Below are 15,322 nucleotides of genomic sequence, written 5' to 3'. Positions count from 1 at the left end.
TGCTATATATTTGCCTTTACATGCTTTCAACAAATACTTCCCTAGAGACCACACAGTACTAAGATGTCTTGAAGGTGGAAAACAGAAGACAAGCCTCCAGACTGATTTCTCAGGAAGCCACAAGACAGGTCAATGCCCACAGACACAATTCTCTGAGAACCAGGTCCACGCTGCTCCCTGTGGCATCACAAATCTGCTCTAGATATGCAGGTTGCCCTCTTCATGGCTGCCACCGTGCAGCAGATTGGAAGATGGCAGGTGGTATGTTATAACACCACAACAGTCTCTTATCTAATTTCAGCAGCTTATTTCTTCTTTGTGTTCCCCTCATTGTTTTAAGTCTTTAAAATTAAATTCCAGATATTCTAAAAAGTTGATTCTGACATTTTCTGCTAGCTTTATTGTTGCTTTAGTGGAGGACATAGATTTGAGTTTCCTACTCTACCATTTTCAGTCACATAATAATGTTTTAACCTAGATTTTTCTATAAAACTGTTATTCTTCTTTTGTACTTTACAGCCACAGTTTGTGTTGATCCAGGAAAGGTTGTAGATCCACAGTTTTTTCTGTGCTGAAAGCCCAAGTCCTTGCTAAAACTCTATATCAAATTTTCTTTACACATTTTCATGATTGGTACTATTGTAAGATTTATTCCATTTTTATAAAAATACAGATTACCTCAAAATTAAATCTACTCACGTATTGACTATGTCTTAAAAATTCAAGTCTTCCTTTCTTATAATAAAGTTAAGGATCTGGTTCTTCAAAACAATACTGTTTAGGAAGCAGATCTGACTCAACTGATAGAGTGTCCATCTACCATATGGGAGGTCAAGGGTTCAAACCCAGGGCCTCCTGACCTATGTGGTGAGCTGGCCCATGCACAGTGCTGATATACTGAAGGAGTGCTGTGCCACGCAGGGGTGCCCCCTGCATAGGGGAGCCCCACATGCAAAGAGTGCACCCTGCAGGGAGAGCCGCACCACGTGAAAAAAAAAAGCGCAGCCTGCCTAGGAGTGGCACTGCACACATGGAGAGCTGACGTAGCAAGACGTTGCTACAAAAAGAGACACAGATTCCCGGTGCTGCTGACAAGAATGCAAGTGGACACAGAACACACAGCAAATGGACACAGAGAGCAGACAACGGGGGGTGAGGGGGCGGTGGAAGGGAGAGAAATAAATTTAAAAAATATACACTGTTTATGAACAGTCCGGAGATTAATACTGTTTTGTCATGTTCCATATCTCATAAAAGACTCTTGGGACTGGGAATTTGTTTTTTTTAGGGGTTGTTTGCTTGTTTGTTTTATAATTGTCAGGTTCTTTTTGGAAGATTTGGGTAGTCTGTGGCTTCACAAAATGGCTTCCAAAACCTGTGAGTCTGCTACCTTATTAGCAGGCAGAATGGTAAAATCAAAGTAAAACTCACAAAATTCTGCCACGCATGCCAGCATCTATTAACAAATACAGAAACAATTATTCAGCCTGTTTTTGTAAACTCTGTGAAGTACTGGCATCTTCCCTCACACTAATTATATGGCCTAATTGTTTTTTACTAAGACTTATGCTATGACATGACAGGGTTTGCAAGTTCCGTGATCTTAAATGGAATGAATTAAATCAATTATTCCAAAGCTTAAATATTTATTGTGATCGTTATTCATTAATTTTCATGTGACCAACATTAAGTAAACTGATCAGTTAAGCTAAACCCTTCCGCTATTTAGGAATGACAAATACGTTGTAACAAAGAGAGGATTTTACTGTCACAGAAAGCTTTGAATCCATCCAGTCCCACCTTATTCCCAAAAAAGTGGTTCTGTTGACACTAATACTGACAGAGGAGCTCCAGTCTCCATTTGAACACTTCCAGAGACATTGTTAATATCTCCAGTGCATATCATTCCATTGTGAACACTTGTAAGTTTTTAAAATGTCTTTCTCAAATTGGGTTAAAATCAGTCTTCTTCTGTCCACTGCTCCTGGTTCTGTCAGACAAAATTAAAGGTACTTGCTAAAATATTTACCTTTTACAGATTCCACGTTTATCAAAGCTTGCAGAAGATGCTTAATTCCAATGGAAAAAACAGATCTATCTCCAGGGCTATATGTTAGGGCTTGTGTGGAGAATCACTAGAGGCCAGAACACTGGGTTTTATTTCCATGAAAGTCCAAGAACCTTCAAGAGTAAGAAATCTTTTTGGGGTGAAATAAAGCGGGGAGCATCACCTTGTTCCAATAGTAACAGGCTGCATTTAGATTGGAGGAGTGGGTTATAAACTTATATTTAGCTTATCTTAGTGCTTTACTGATTGTGCTTTTGAATGATCTATATTCTTGGCTTAGATTTTACTGCATTAGTTTAGATTGCGTGGTTAAATTGAGTTTTAAAAATTGCAATCTCTGTGTGTGTATTTACTTATTTATAGCCCATGTTATTCCAAATATGAGTCAAGGCAGCTTAAGAGAGTACTTACAATTCAACAGGACTAACTAGGATATAAAAATAGCTGAGTGCATCTGGGCAAACAAATGCGAAAACTTCAGACATGACCTTGGTACACTTAGGATGTACCATAAAGTCTCATATCCTAGCTAGAGGTGAGCCATTTTTAATGTTAGACTTTCCAGAACCTAGAAGTGGTGACATGACTTAAAATTTCCTACGTCTTGAACAAATTAATTAATCAGGAAAGTAACAACTGTTTCTGACTGCAGAGAGGGATTTCTCCTTTGGAAAATTGATTCAATAAAGAAGAATCCATTTGCTTTATTCCACACTGTAGCGCATTCATTTCTATTTAGGAACGTGGGAGCTAGATAATGTTTGCAAGCTACCTATTGACCTAGATGCTATTTTATGCCTTATTCCAGAAGTTGGAATAAGGATACCTGTGTTGCATACCCCAGATATAGCACACATTCAGTGCAAGCACGGAAGTTTTCACTTTAAAACCCTGGCCCTTCTGAAATCAGCCTTCACTGTTACAAACAACTTTAGATAACATACCTCTCTTATTTGTAGGTACCTTTGATGTATGTGCCTTTTATGTTCTCTTCCTGTGTTAGGCACAGTGATCTTCCTTTCTAGGGCTTTGTGGAGCAAGATTTGACTTTCATCCTTCAGTTAAATCTAATTAAGAAAATCAAGCGAAGTATTCCCCATAAAAGTGCGGTGTTATTACGTGCTAATGAAAGGCAGATTGATGAAGCAAGCGTTCTAGTTACACAAGTCGTAAACACCAGGTCACATTCCCATCAAAGGGTCTTAATTATCTGTCCCCAGAGGCTCTCACATAATTATGGTATGCCATTATTAAGTGTCAATAAATACCAAAACGATACAGTACAATCTGCATGCAGAGAATCTGATCAGCTGGAGATTTGATGTGGTAGTTTTTGCTAAGCCTATCCTAGTTTAAAATCCAAAATTGCTCTACCCTTTATAGGGAAACCATTTGTTACATAACCTCCACGTGGAAAAGCCCATCCTTTTTTTTTTCTAGGATGGAGGGAGGGGTGAGGGTGAGGATGGCAATTAGGGAATCATCTTGAGGCCCTTCACAACTGATGAGTCTTTGCTGTGGCTAGTTTTGAGGTTCTCTTCCTCTCTCCTCTGCATTTAATCAAGGGCAGGGTCACTGCCCTCTCTCACCAGGCAGTTGGGAGTAGAGACATTTTTTCCCCCAGGGTTCCTCCTGCCCATCTACCCCTGAACAAATGCATCCAACCACAATGGAATTTCTTCATTACGAGCCAGGAGGATCTCTGTTTCATGGCACAGTATCAGAAAGACTAAGGATCAGAATTCTCAGTTCACTAGGTCACAATCATTACCTCGTACTACCTGGTAAGGAACAGCCTTCCACAGTTGATCCTCCCAGGCACCTGCTCTCTTTCTTAACTTCTCTCTCTTCTTCAATTCACTCTTATTTTCTTGCAGAGAATTTTTGTAAAGCCCTCAATCCAGGCCAACTTCTCTCCTGGGAGATTCCTGCTTTCCCTAAGAGGGTGTGTGTGGGTGTGTACGTGTGTGCATGAGTATATCAGGGCATGTGCATGTATGTATGCATGTGCACGAGTGTATCAGGGTGTGTGCATGTGTATGTGCATGAGTGTATCAGGGTGTGTGCATGAGTGAATCAGGGCATGTGCATGTGTGTCTATGTACATGTGTGTGCATGAGTGGATCAGGGTATGTGTGTGTGTGTGCATGACTGAATTAGGGTATGTGCATGTGCATGAATGAATCAGGGTGTGTGCATGTGGGTATGTATGTGTGTGCATGAGTGAGTCAGGGTGTGTGCATGTGTTGTGTATGTGTGTGCACACGAGTGAATTGGTATGTGTGCATGAATCAGGGTGCCTGCATGTGTGGCATGTGTGTTTATGTATGTGTGTGAGCATGAGTGAATCAGGGTAAGTGCATGTGCATTGTGCATGTGTGAAACAGGGTATGTGCCTGTGTTCTATGTATGTGTGTGCATTAGTGAATCAGGGTACGTGAATGTGTGTGTGTGTGCACAGCTAATCAGGGTATGTGCATGGGTGTGTGCATGGGTGTATATATGTGTGTGTATGTGTGTGCACAGAGTGAATCAGGATATGTGCGTGTGTGTGTATGAGTGAATCAGGGTATGTGCATGTGGGTGTGCATGAGTGAATGAGGGTATGTGTATGTGCATATGCATGTGTGTGCATGAGTGAATCAGGGTGTGTGCATGTTTGTCTATGTGTGTGTGCATGAGTGAATCAGGGTATGTGCATGTGCGTGTGCATGAGTGAATGAGGGTATGTGTATGTGCATATGCGTGTGTGTGCATGAGTGAATCAGGGTGTGTGCATGTGTTGGGCAGGTGCTTCCTCTGGGTCTTTCCTTTTGCTAACAAACTGGTGCCTCGGGCTTTAGCAAGAGACTTTTTCTTTGCTTGTCACAGCCTGCTCCCAACAGGAGGGGACAGGCTGGGGCCCCATACATGAATTCAAAGTTGAGTCCTACCCCTCCTCTTCAGCTTCTACCCAGCGCAAGCTAGGTCTGATTTCATTGCTAGAAACAAGCAGGTCACACCAAGATGAGCACTTAAAAAAAAAAAAAAAAACAACTCTAGTGGTGAGAAACTCTGACCCTTTCCCGGAATTGCTTACAATCCGAGTGTCAACACAAATTAGATGCTCTTATTAGTCGTGTTATTTCCAGTCATCTCCTCTCCATCCCCTTCTCCTGATAAAAATGCTTCCTCCATTCATCTTTATATAATTACAGTAGCCAGCTATCAATTAACAGATCATTCAAAAGGACAACCCGAAGGTAAAAAGTACCAAAGAGATACCTGAACATATTTTTTCTCCTAATTCTTATCCTACTAATGAATTCTCAATGCTTTTTACCAACTTTTCCAAATTTGAGATGACAGCTTTAACATTGATAGTATACAATGATGAATATTGAGTGGCTTTTTTGCAAATGTTTACATTTTATTGAAGTAAAAGATCTCCTTTCCCCCAAATTCTAGGACAGGTAGTTTCAGTGGTGACTACTATCTAACTTGAAAAGAACAGGAAACTTCTAACATATACACATATTCTCTGGAAAATAAAAAATGAGCCAAAATATTCATGTCCTTTTATGAGCTAGTGCATTTATGGTTCCAAAAATCTATTAATGACAAAATACATAAAAATAAAGCCATATATATTTTACTAATTAATGTCGATGTAAAAACCCCAAAGCATTACTCAAATAAACCCAAAAGTATATTAATAAAATATGTATCATTATCCATAATTGAGTGACATCCCCCCCATGGCTTTTTGTTTGCTGTCTGCTTTCTGTGTCCATTTGCTGTGCGTTCTTCTGTGTCTGTATTTATTTATTTATTTTTATTTATCCCAACCCCCCGCGGTTGCTTGCTGCCTGCTCTCAGTGTCCATTTGCTGTGCATTCTTCTGCGTATTTGCTTGTCTCCCTTTTTTTGGTTGCATCACTTTGCTGAGTCAGCTCTCCGCGGTGCCTTGGCTGGCGGCTCTCCACAGTGTGTGGGCGAGCCTGCCTTCACAAGGAGGCCCCAGGACTTGAACCGTGGACCTCCCTTATGGTAGACAGGAGCCCAACTGATTGAGCCACAGCCGCTTCCCTTGAGTGGCTTTTTTTTGGTGGAAAACAGGGGCTAGTGGCTCACATTTTCACACCCACACTTGAAGTACAGGTGGGGTTCTTGGGAGCCAGGGTTCCGATCTCTCAGAAGCTTATTTATCAACAGATGAGGATTTTTTTTGGTTCAAAGACCTCTCCCTAATTTCTCTTCTGAGCTCTCTGAGACTCCACTCATGCCCATCCTTTCCTATCCCTGCCCACAGTTCACCCCTGGAAAGTTGTATCTCCTTGGTACCACTTTTCATGTCGCCAATTAAAAAATATGTATTAGTTATTGATATCTGTGTGTCTTGCTAAGAAGTGAGCTCCTCGAGGGGAGGGCCACACCTGCCTTGCTCACTGCTGGGTCCCATTGCAGACTTCAGTTCCTTGCACATGGGTGGGGGTGGGGGTGGGGGGGAGATGTCAACAAAACATGTTCTGAGTGAGTAAATAAACCCTGACTGTGCTGTCTGGTTTCCCCTAGCAACCTTACAACCCAGCTTCTTTCAAAACTGCTTCAGACAGAATCCAGAGTTACAGAACATTGCAAAATTTGAGCATAGGGTAAACAGATTTCATCACAGCCCTGGCAATAGCAGCGGCTGAAATTTAGCTTCCAAAAACCATCTTTTGATTCAACTCAAGATGTTCATTTCTTTATGAAACATGCAGCCTTTTTTTCCTACAGAAATCCTACTCTAATTCTCCCTCTCACCCTACTGTCAGGAGGCCCCAGGCTATGCAAAGTTAATTGTCAGTGCTCCTTTATGCAAAAAAAATTCCAGTACTTGCCTAAGAAACAAAGAGGGAATCCTTTGCTCAGGAGGCAGAAAAACAGATCTTCTGCCTGGGATAGTCCCAGCCACAAGGGAGGAGATCTATTTCTCTTTCTGTTCAAATTCCTGAAGAGTTTAGGTAGTCAGGGAGATTTACAAGAGAAAAAAGACAGACACGCATGGAGCAGCCCTGTACGTTCTGTGATGCTTCTGGAATGCAGAAACAGCACATCTCTTTCCACTTAGAGGGCTACGTTTCATGCTTGGGCTCACTGAAGTTGGACTTAGTGGTTCTCCTTGCACCTGACCTGCTCAGGCTGGCAAGGATTTGTGATCATGAAGCCCTTGGACTCTAACACAAGTCAGATGCGAGGGATTTCAGGGTCCTCTCTGGGCCCTGAGAGGCTTCTCTGCCCATATTACTAATAAGCTGTCCCATGGAAACAAGGAGGCTGATGGCTTCTATTTACCAAGAGCTCAGAATGTGTCAGTTCTGAGCTACAGTGGCTGGGAGGTATCATTTGTAATCTTGACCATAGCTCCACGAAATAGGCATTTGGCCTGGTTATCTATTGCCGTGTAACAAGCCAACCCAAAGCGCAGGGGCTTAAAACAACACTTTATTAAGTGTTGTATCTCATGATTACATGGACCAGGAATTTGGATAGGGCACCATGATAGAAGTTCATTTCTGCTTCAGGATGCCTGGCCACTGTGGCTGGCTGGAAATCTCTCTCCCAACACAGACGCTCCAGCTGGTTAGCCCGAGCTTCCTCACAGCATGGCAGCCTCAAGGCAGCAGTCTGTTCAAGGGCCCGGGAGCACTTGTTTCAAGAGACAGGAAGTAGGGCATAGACTCCACCTCTCAGCCGGAGGAGTGTTGGAAAGTTGGTTGCCATTTAAAATCCACCACATTAATATTATTCCTATTTTATAGACAAGGGAACTGTAATACAAATAAGCCAAATAACTTACACCACATAGGAAACACAGCTGAGGTTTTAAAGCATGACTAACTCTAAGCTTCTTCCCTTTCCTGTACTAAGTGTCTCAACATATAGACACTTGGTTTATAAGGTGAGACTTGGTGAAAGGTAAACCACTTCTCTGAGAGTGTTTAGAATAAAGCAGAGCAAATCATTTTACCACCTTCTTCCTATATTTGTATCTCTAAACTGAAGAGGCCAAGTCCAATACACAGCTGTAGAATCTAAAACTACTCTTCATTTTGGGAGGTCGTTTAAGGTAAAAGAAGAGGAAAAAAAATACAAGTGAACAAAACCACCAATTTAAATGAGAGCTACCTGCCTCGGGGTAGGTTACCCCCTTCCCCCCAGAGGATAGAAATATATTTACATTATGAAATAAGCTGGAATCCATGGGAACCCCCTTGTTATTCTTAGATTTCCTCTTAAGAAGGATTTGTAAAGGAAAACATAACTGGTTATTTTAGTATTTTGTTTTTCAGAGAAGAAAAACCTTTTGCAAAAACAAATTTAAAAGGAAAACCTTATCCATTTCAAGCACTTGTTTATTTTCTCATTTGCCAGGCTAAAGCCGTCTTCTTTCATCTCTGATTTTGTTGGGGGTTGGAGAAAAACATTTTCCCCCCCTTTCTGCAAAGCTGGAAGATCTTTTTCATGTATGCATGGTCCTTAATTCTTCGTTCTCTTGGACTGCTTTTCTGCAGCCTTCCTCTGGTGCAAACCTGTGGGTGGAGAGCCCCATGCAGTGGTGGAATCGAAGAAGGCAGAGGGTGAGGGAATGTGCAGCAACGAGCAGCTGGGGCGTTTCATCCTGTGGTTAAAGCGTCCAGCTCAATTGATCATGATCCCTCAGTTCATTTACTAGCACATATCTCTAATGTTGATCATGATTCCTCGATGCATTTACTAGCAAATATCTCTAATGTTGATCCTGATCTCTTAGCGCATTTACTACCACACAACTCTGTGCTTCCATTGCTCTTTTTTTTTTTTTTTCCTGGAAGGTACCGGGGGATTAAACCTGAGACCTCATACTACGTGAAACAAGCACTCAACCTCTGAGCTACACCTGCTCCCTCCATTGCTCCTTTGTATCTCTTTTTGTAGCACATGTCCTAATGTGTCGCTCTTTTTCGATCTACCCCCTCAGCTACCCAAGCATCCTGAGAAAAACTGTCCTGTAGCTTTTGCCATCCTAGGGTCCCTTGTGGGTTTTGAAATTTTCACGTCCGAATAAATGTTCTATCATGTCATCTACTACTGTTCTTATTTTTTTTCAGCTTTGTTAGCCACATATACTTATTCCTAATTACACAAGAAGAGGGAAATTGTATTTAAGAAGGAGATGTGTTCCTAAAGTGTTGGAACATATTTCACAATTTGCATAACTGAAGACCAAGTGTGAGGAAGGATGGCCTGAGTTGGTTTACTAGCTAAATGCTAGATGTCTCCCTCCCTCCCCTTCACCCTCACTGGCTGCCTTGCTGTTCCTTGAAATACACCTCACAAGCGTACTGTTATTTTCTATTGGGGAACTTCTTTGTTTGTTTCTTTGGGAAACTCGTAGCTCATTCCAACGCTTTCTTCAGGTAAAGCCACGATCTCGTGGTAGGCAGTTTCTTAGACTTTACACCCAAATCAAAAGTAACAACAAGAAAAGACATAGATGGGACTTCATGAAAATTTAAAAAAACTTTTGTGCCTCGGAGGACTTTACCATGAAAGTAAAATGACAATCTGCTCTATGGGAGAAAATATTTGGAAACCACATATCTGATAAAGGTTTAATATCCAGATTATATAAAGAAATCCTTCAACTTAACAACAAAAAGATAAACCAACCCAATTTAAAAATGGGCAAAAGACTTGAATAGACATCTCTCCGAAGAAGATATACAAATGGCCAAAGCACATGTAAAGATGCTAAACATTATTAGCTATCAGGGAAATGCAAACCAAAACCACAGTGAGATACCACTTCACACCCACTAAAATGGCTACTATTTAAAAAAACGGAAAATTACAAGTGTTGGAGAGGATGAGTAGAAATAGGAACACTCATGCATTGCTGATGGGAATGTAAAATGGTGCTGCTACTGTAGAAGACAGTTTGGCAGTTCCTCAAAAATTTAAGTATAGACTTACGGCTTAGCAGTCTCACTTCTAGTTATATACCCAAAAGAATTGAAAGCAGGGACTCGAATAAATACTTTACACCCACATTCATAGCAGCATTATTCACAATTATCAAAAATGGAAACAACCCAAATTGCTGAAGGGATAAACAAATTGTGGTATGAACATACAATAGAATAATATTGGCTATAAAAAGAAATGACATTCTGATACATGCAAAAACATGGATGAACCTTGATGACATCACATTGAGTGAAAAAGGCCAGACAAAAAAGGACAAATATTGTCTGATCTTACTGATACAAAGTAATTAGAATAAGCAAAAATCATACGTCAAAATCGAAAATATACTAGGTGACAAGGTAGGGATAGGGAATAGGGAGTTAAGGCTTAAAATGCACAGGGTTCCCATTTAGAACGATTGGAATGTTTTGATATTTTTTGATAGTGATGTTAGCACAACATTGTGAACATAAAATAATGGCACTAAGATTTTATATATATATTTATATTAAATAATATATAGTTAAAAGGGGAAATGTTAGGTTGTACATATGGTAATGAAATTAATTTTTAAAAAAATGAATGGAACTAGACTACACAAATAGTGAACCCTCAGTTAAACCATGGACTATAGTTAATTGCATAATTACAAAAATGTGCTTTCATCAATTGTAACAAATGTTCCATACCACCATAAGATCTTAATAATAGGGTGGTATATGGGAATCCTATATTCTATGCATTATTGATTTGTAAACCCACGAATTTATACATAAATAGAAATGAAATGAAATGAAGTGAAATGAAAACAGCAAAAACCAGTTGTCATCTGCTTGAGGAAGTGATTCAACCTTCCTCACACTCTCACCCATCTCTGTCCCCCCTTTTCTGCTATATTTTCATGAAAGCACTGATCCCATCTAGCATTCAGTATATACCCATTTAGCTTGTGTCCTGCTTGTCTTCCATTCCTCCCGACACTCTGTTAGAATGTCAGCTCCTTAGGTGACAGGATTTTTGTCTGTGTGGTCACAACGAGATTCCCAGGGTCTAGATCTGTGCCCTGACCCAAGACACCACTTTATACCTACTCATTAAGTGTAAGCCTGAAGAATGAATAGCACACAGTCATTCTTTGCAGTATGCAATTTTGACAGCGACAAATTGTGCAATTCTTAAGTGACTTTCCATTTGGAGGATACACAGTATTCAAAAATTGCCTTCATAAAGTTAGGTTCTATTAATATTTAGGTTGTATTATTTTTAAAAATGCATAATTCATCTTTGTACAAAATGCAGCCACATGAATAGATTTTCCTGGTAAGAAAATTAAATAATTCCAACTAAGGTGAAAGTCCTCTTTACTGGGCTATCTATACAATCTGCTTGGATCAACTAGCTTCTTTGCAAGGAGCCCAATAAAATAGTCTAGGGTTCCATAAAGCCAATTCAGTAAATTTGGCTTCATCTTTTACTGATGTTGATATTTCTTAAAAATAATATTCATCAAACAATTGTGATGGCTTAATGGATGTAATGAGATCTGGTATTTAACCTTTTAAAGCTTTAGATCTTTCCAGCTTTACTGCATCCTTGGGTAATGCTATTGAACTTTGCAAACGAAACAGTGTAAATGATCACTTTTATGTGGAAACTTTGGTTATGACTTTGAAAGTTTACCAGAATCTGACTATGAAATCCACAACAGTGGGAAGCGGACTTGGCCCAGTGGTTAGGGCGTCCGCCTAGCACATGGAAGGTCCACGGTTCAAACTCCGGGCCTCCTTGACCCGTGTGGAGCTGGCCTATGTGCAGTGCTGATGCATGCAAGGAGTGCCGTGCCACGCAGGGGTGTCTCCAGCCTAGGGGAGCCTCACACGCAAGGAGTGCGCCCTGTAAGGAGAGCCGCCCAGCATGAAAGAAAGTGCACCCAGCCCAGGAATGGCGCCGCACACAGGGAGAGCTGACACAACAAGATGACACAACAAAAAGAAACACAGATTCCTGGTGCTGCTGATAAGGATAGAAGCGGTCAAAGAACACACAGTGAATGGACACAGAGAGCAGACAACTGGCCAGGGAGGGGGGAAAGAGGAGAAAGGGGAAAAGGGGGAGAAATTAAAAATAAATAAATAAATAAATCTTAAAAAAAAAGAAATCCACAACAGTAATTTTGTGTGGAAGCCTCAGGTTTGTTACTGCATGTGCACGTGGTGCCACCTTGTGTTTGTGGAGGAGAACCACAGGCCACAAGCAAAGGCCATGAACACAGAAAACACATTTTGACGATAAGTGCACCAGGAAGCCAGTCTTCTCAGGATAATAAGCTTATTACATCTGGAAGATTTCACAGCTCAGTCATTTGATAACTCATTTCAGTCATACCTAATAAACTCCTAACTCCAACGTTTCATTTATTAGTCAAATTTAAAACTAGTCACAATTATGTAGCAAAGTGCATCACTTGACATTACGATCGGTTTTCTTTAAAAATCGATAATTCGAGCTGTCCCATTAAGTGGGAGTATTGTGTGAGTTGTTATTAAACGATTACAAAACGGAGCCTATTTTTCAGCCCATTACAATGGGTCAAGCACAGATTTTGGAATCAGAGGGTTCTGGGTTCGAGCTTCCGCTTTTCCATTAACTGCCTTTGTGAGCTTAGGGAAGTTACTGAGCTGCTCTGAGCCTTGACCTCCTCATATGTAAAACGGAATAATAGCAGTACTCGTAAGTGAGTACACATAAAACCCTTAGAGTTTCTGGCATGTGGTAATTGCTCAGTAACGCTTTCCCTTACCGTTCCCACGGGCCCCAGGTCTGAGTTGAGGTCTTAGCCATCAGCCTCCCTGAGGAGCCTAGAGCGTAAGGTAAGCTCAGTATCCTAAGTCCACTACCTGCACCATCCTCACCTGCTTCCTCTCCATTTGAGGCATTTAAATGCTATGTGTTTAGAGCTGTGCTGTTGGTATAAGGTTGTGCTTGTCTGGGATGCCATATGTTGAGGTGAAAGGACCAGCATGTGTGACTGTGGCCCTCTCCAGTCTTTCTCCCTTTTCACACTCCATCTCTCTCTTGCCATATTTTGAAATCCATTATAAAATGAGAAGAACTTAATAAAGATTCTGTGAAGGGCAAAGCAGGAGAGACCAAGGGAAATGAGGAGAAAGTCCAGAAAAATCAAAGCAGACAGCAAGGAAAGTGAATCACCCCAACGCAGCTCAGGCTCCTGAGGGTTCAGTCTCCCAAATGCCCTCATCCTCTCTCTCGTAGCGATCTTCTGTAAAAATGCAAGCGTTTCAGGTAAGCGTTCATGGAGTTTGGTTACATATGTAGCAGTGCACTAAGTTCTGAGAAGAGAAAGAAGAAAAAGACAATTTAGCAGCAAAGCAGACATGGACTCAACCATAATACAAGCTGCCAAATAAACACCATCAGAGAATATAAAAAGGTGTTACAGGAGTATGTACAAGGGAGTAATTCATTGATTTACTCAGCACCTATAAATCATGTGCCTATTATGTTTGACAAAGTTCTAAACATTGGGAATGCGTCAGTGGACAAGATGTACCAAGATAATTGGCTTCAGGGAACTCGAATTCTAGTTGGGGAATGGCAGATAACAAACAAAAAAAACCAGTAAAAAGTGGCAAGTACTACTGGGGGGAAAGGAGCATAAAAAAAGAATTGAAAGCTTGGAGGACAGAGAGGGAGCAGGGTGCAGAATTAAATAGGGTAAATTTTGAGCAAAGACTTGAAGAAGGTGAGGAATTAGTTAAGATGCTCTCTGGGGAAAGAGGGTTCCAGGCAGAGGGAAGGCTAAAACCAGGCCCTAAGGCGGGGATGTGCCTGGCATGGTTGGGAACAACCAAGTTTCCAAGTGACTGAGTGGAGGAGAGGCCAAAGGAAAGCTGGTGGGGGGCTCAGCTCCCATTAAGTCTCGGGTCTTTGGCTTTTACTCTGAAAGAAAATGGGAGTCACTGGAAGGGTCTGAGGAGAGGAGCGACTTATATCTGAAAAGGGTCCTTCTGGTTGCTGTGTGAAAGAGCAGGGACCTCTGTCAGAGGCTATTATGTTAAGGGACGGGTGGCTCAGACTATAGGGTAGCCACAGAGAGAGTGAGAAGCAGCTGTGTGCTGAATGGCTTTGGAGGTGGAGTCAACAGACTTTCCTGACAGATTACATGTGGGTGTGAAAGGAAAAAGAGGGGTCAAGGACCACCCAAGGATTTGGGGAATGAGCAGGGTAAGTTACCATCAGCCAGTTTGCACAAGACTGTAGGAGGAACTGGGGGAAGATTGAAAAGTTCAGATTTGGACCAGTGTCAAAAGAGAAATAACAACAAACATGCAAGGCAGCAAAGGCGTTTATTTGAGGTCTTAGAATGGAAAGTTGGGGAGCACAGATTCAGGCAGCACCTCAAATCACGTCCCAACTTGGCATTCTCAGGCACGAGTTTTTGAAGAGAAAGAAGATGAGTTGTTTGTGGTTGGTGGGTATTTGGGAGTACTCCAATTGTCCTTCAGGTTAGACAATTAACTGAGTTCTTTATCTTGTGGTTTGTTTCATGGTGTCGGGATGTCCTTGGGGTTTTGGGGAGCACTGTTGCTTAAGGCTTTGCAGACTTTGGCAGTTTGCGATATCTGGCCTAAGAGTAATTTCCAGAATGACCTCCCCATCCCATTTTAAATCTCTTGGCCATGGTAACTCTATTTTATTTTGTTTCTTTTTACACAGAGATTGTAGACTTCTAAGTAGAGCCAATGAGCAGGCATTTGGACATATGAATCTGGAGAAATAATTCTCCATAAAATCTAATAGCATTTGGGGTGATTTTTATCAGTGGATTTATTAATAAATCCAAAAAATATATAGATCATAGTGGCTTCTATCATATTTGATCTAACAAAACAAGAACAATTTCCAGAAATCCTATGTTCAGGGAGAGGAACCCATGAAGTTATAACAGTTATAAACTTAAAAAGTTTATTTCTAAGTTTGTTGTTCATTAACCCAGAATGCATTTTCCAGAGAGATATTTTTGTACTCCTGGGCCTGGTCTCAGAACAAAACTAATCTAAAAGTGGCAGTATATTTGCAATTTATATTTATATTTATTTCACGTATACATACATATATATAAAGAAACAGTGCTCTGATACTAGTAATTAAACAAAACTTAATGATTTAGGAGCCCTTGTGCTTCCCTCATTTATGGTTTGTGGTTTGAAATAGTCACAGTTCCTGGCCAATCAAATTCTCTTCCTAAGCAATGACAAAGTC

This window comes from Dasypus novemcinctus, chromosome 16 (assembly GCF_030445035.2).
Source record: "Dasypus novemcinctus isolate mDasNov1 chromosome 16, mDasNov1.1.hap2, whole genome shotgun sequence".
Classification (NCBI taxonomy): domain Eukaryota; kingdom Metazoa; phylum Chordata; class Mammalia; order Cingulata; family Dasypodidae; genus Dasypus; species Dasypus novemcinctus.
Note: the sequence above shows the minus strand (reverse complement) of the source record.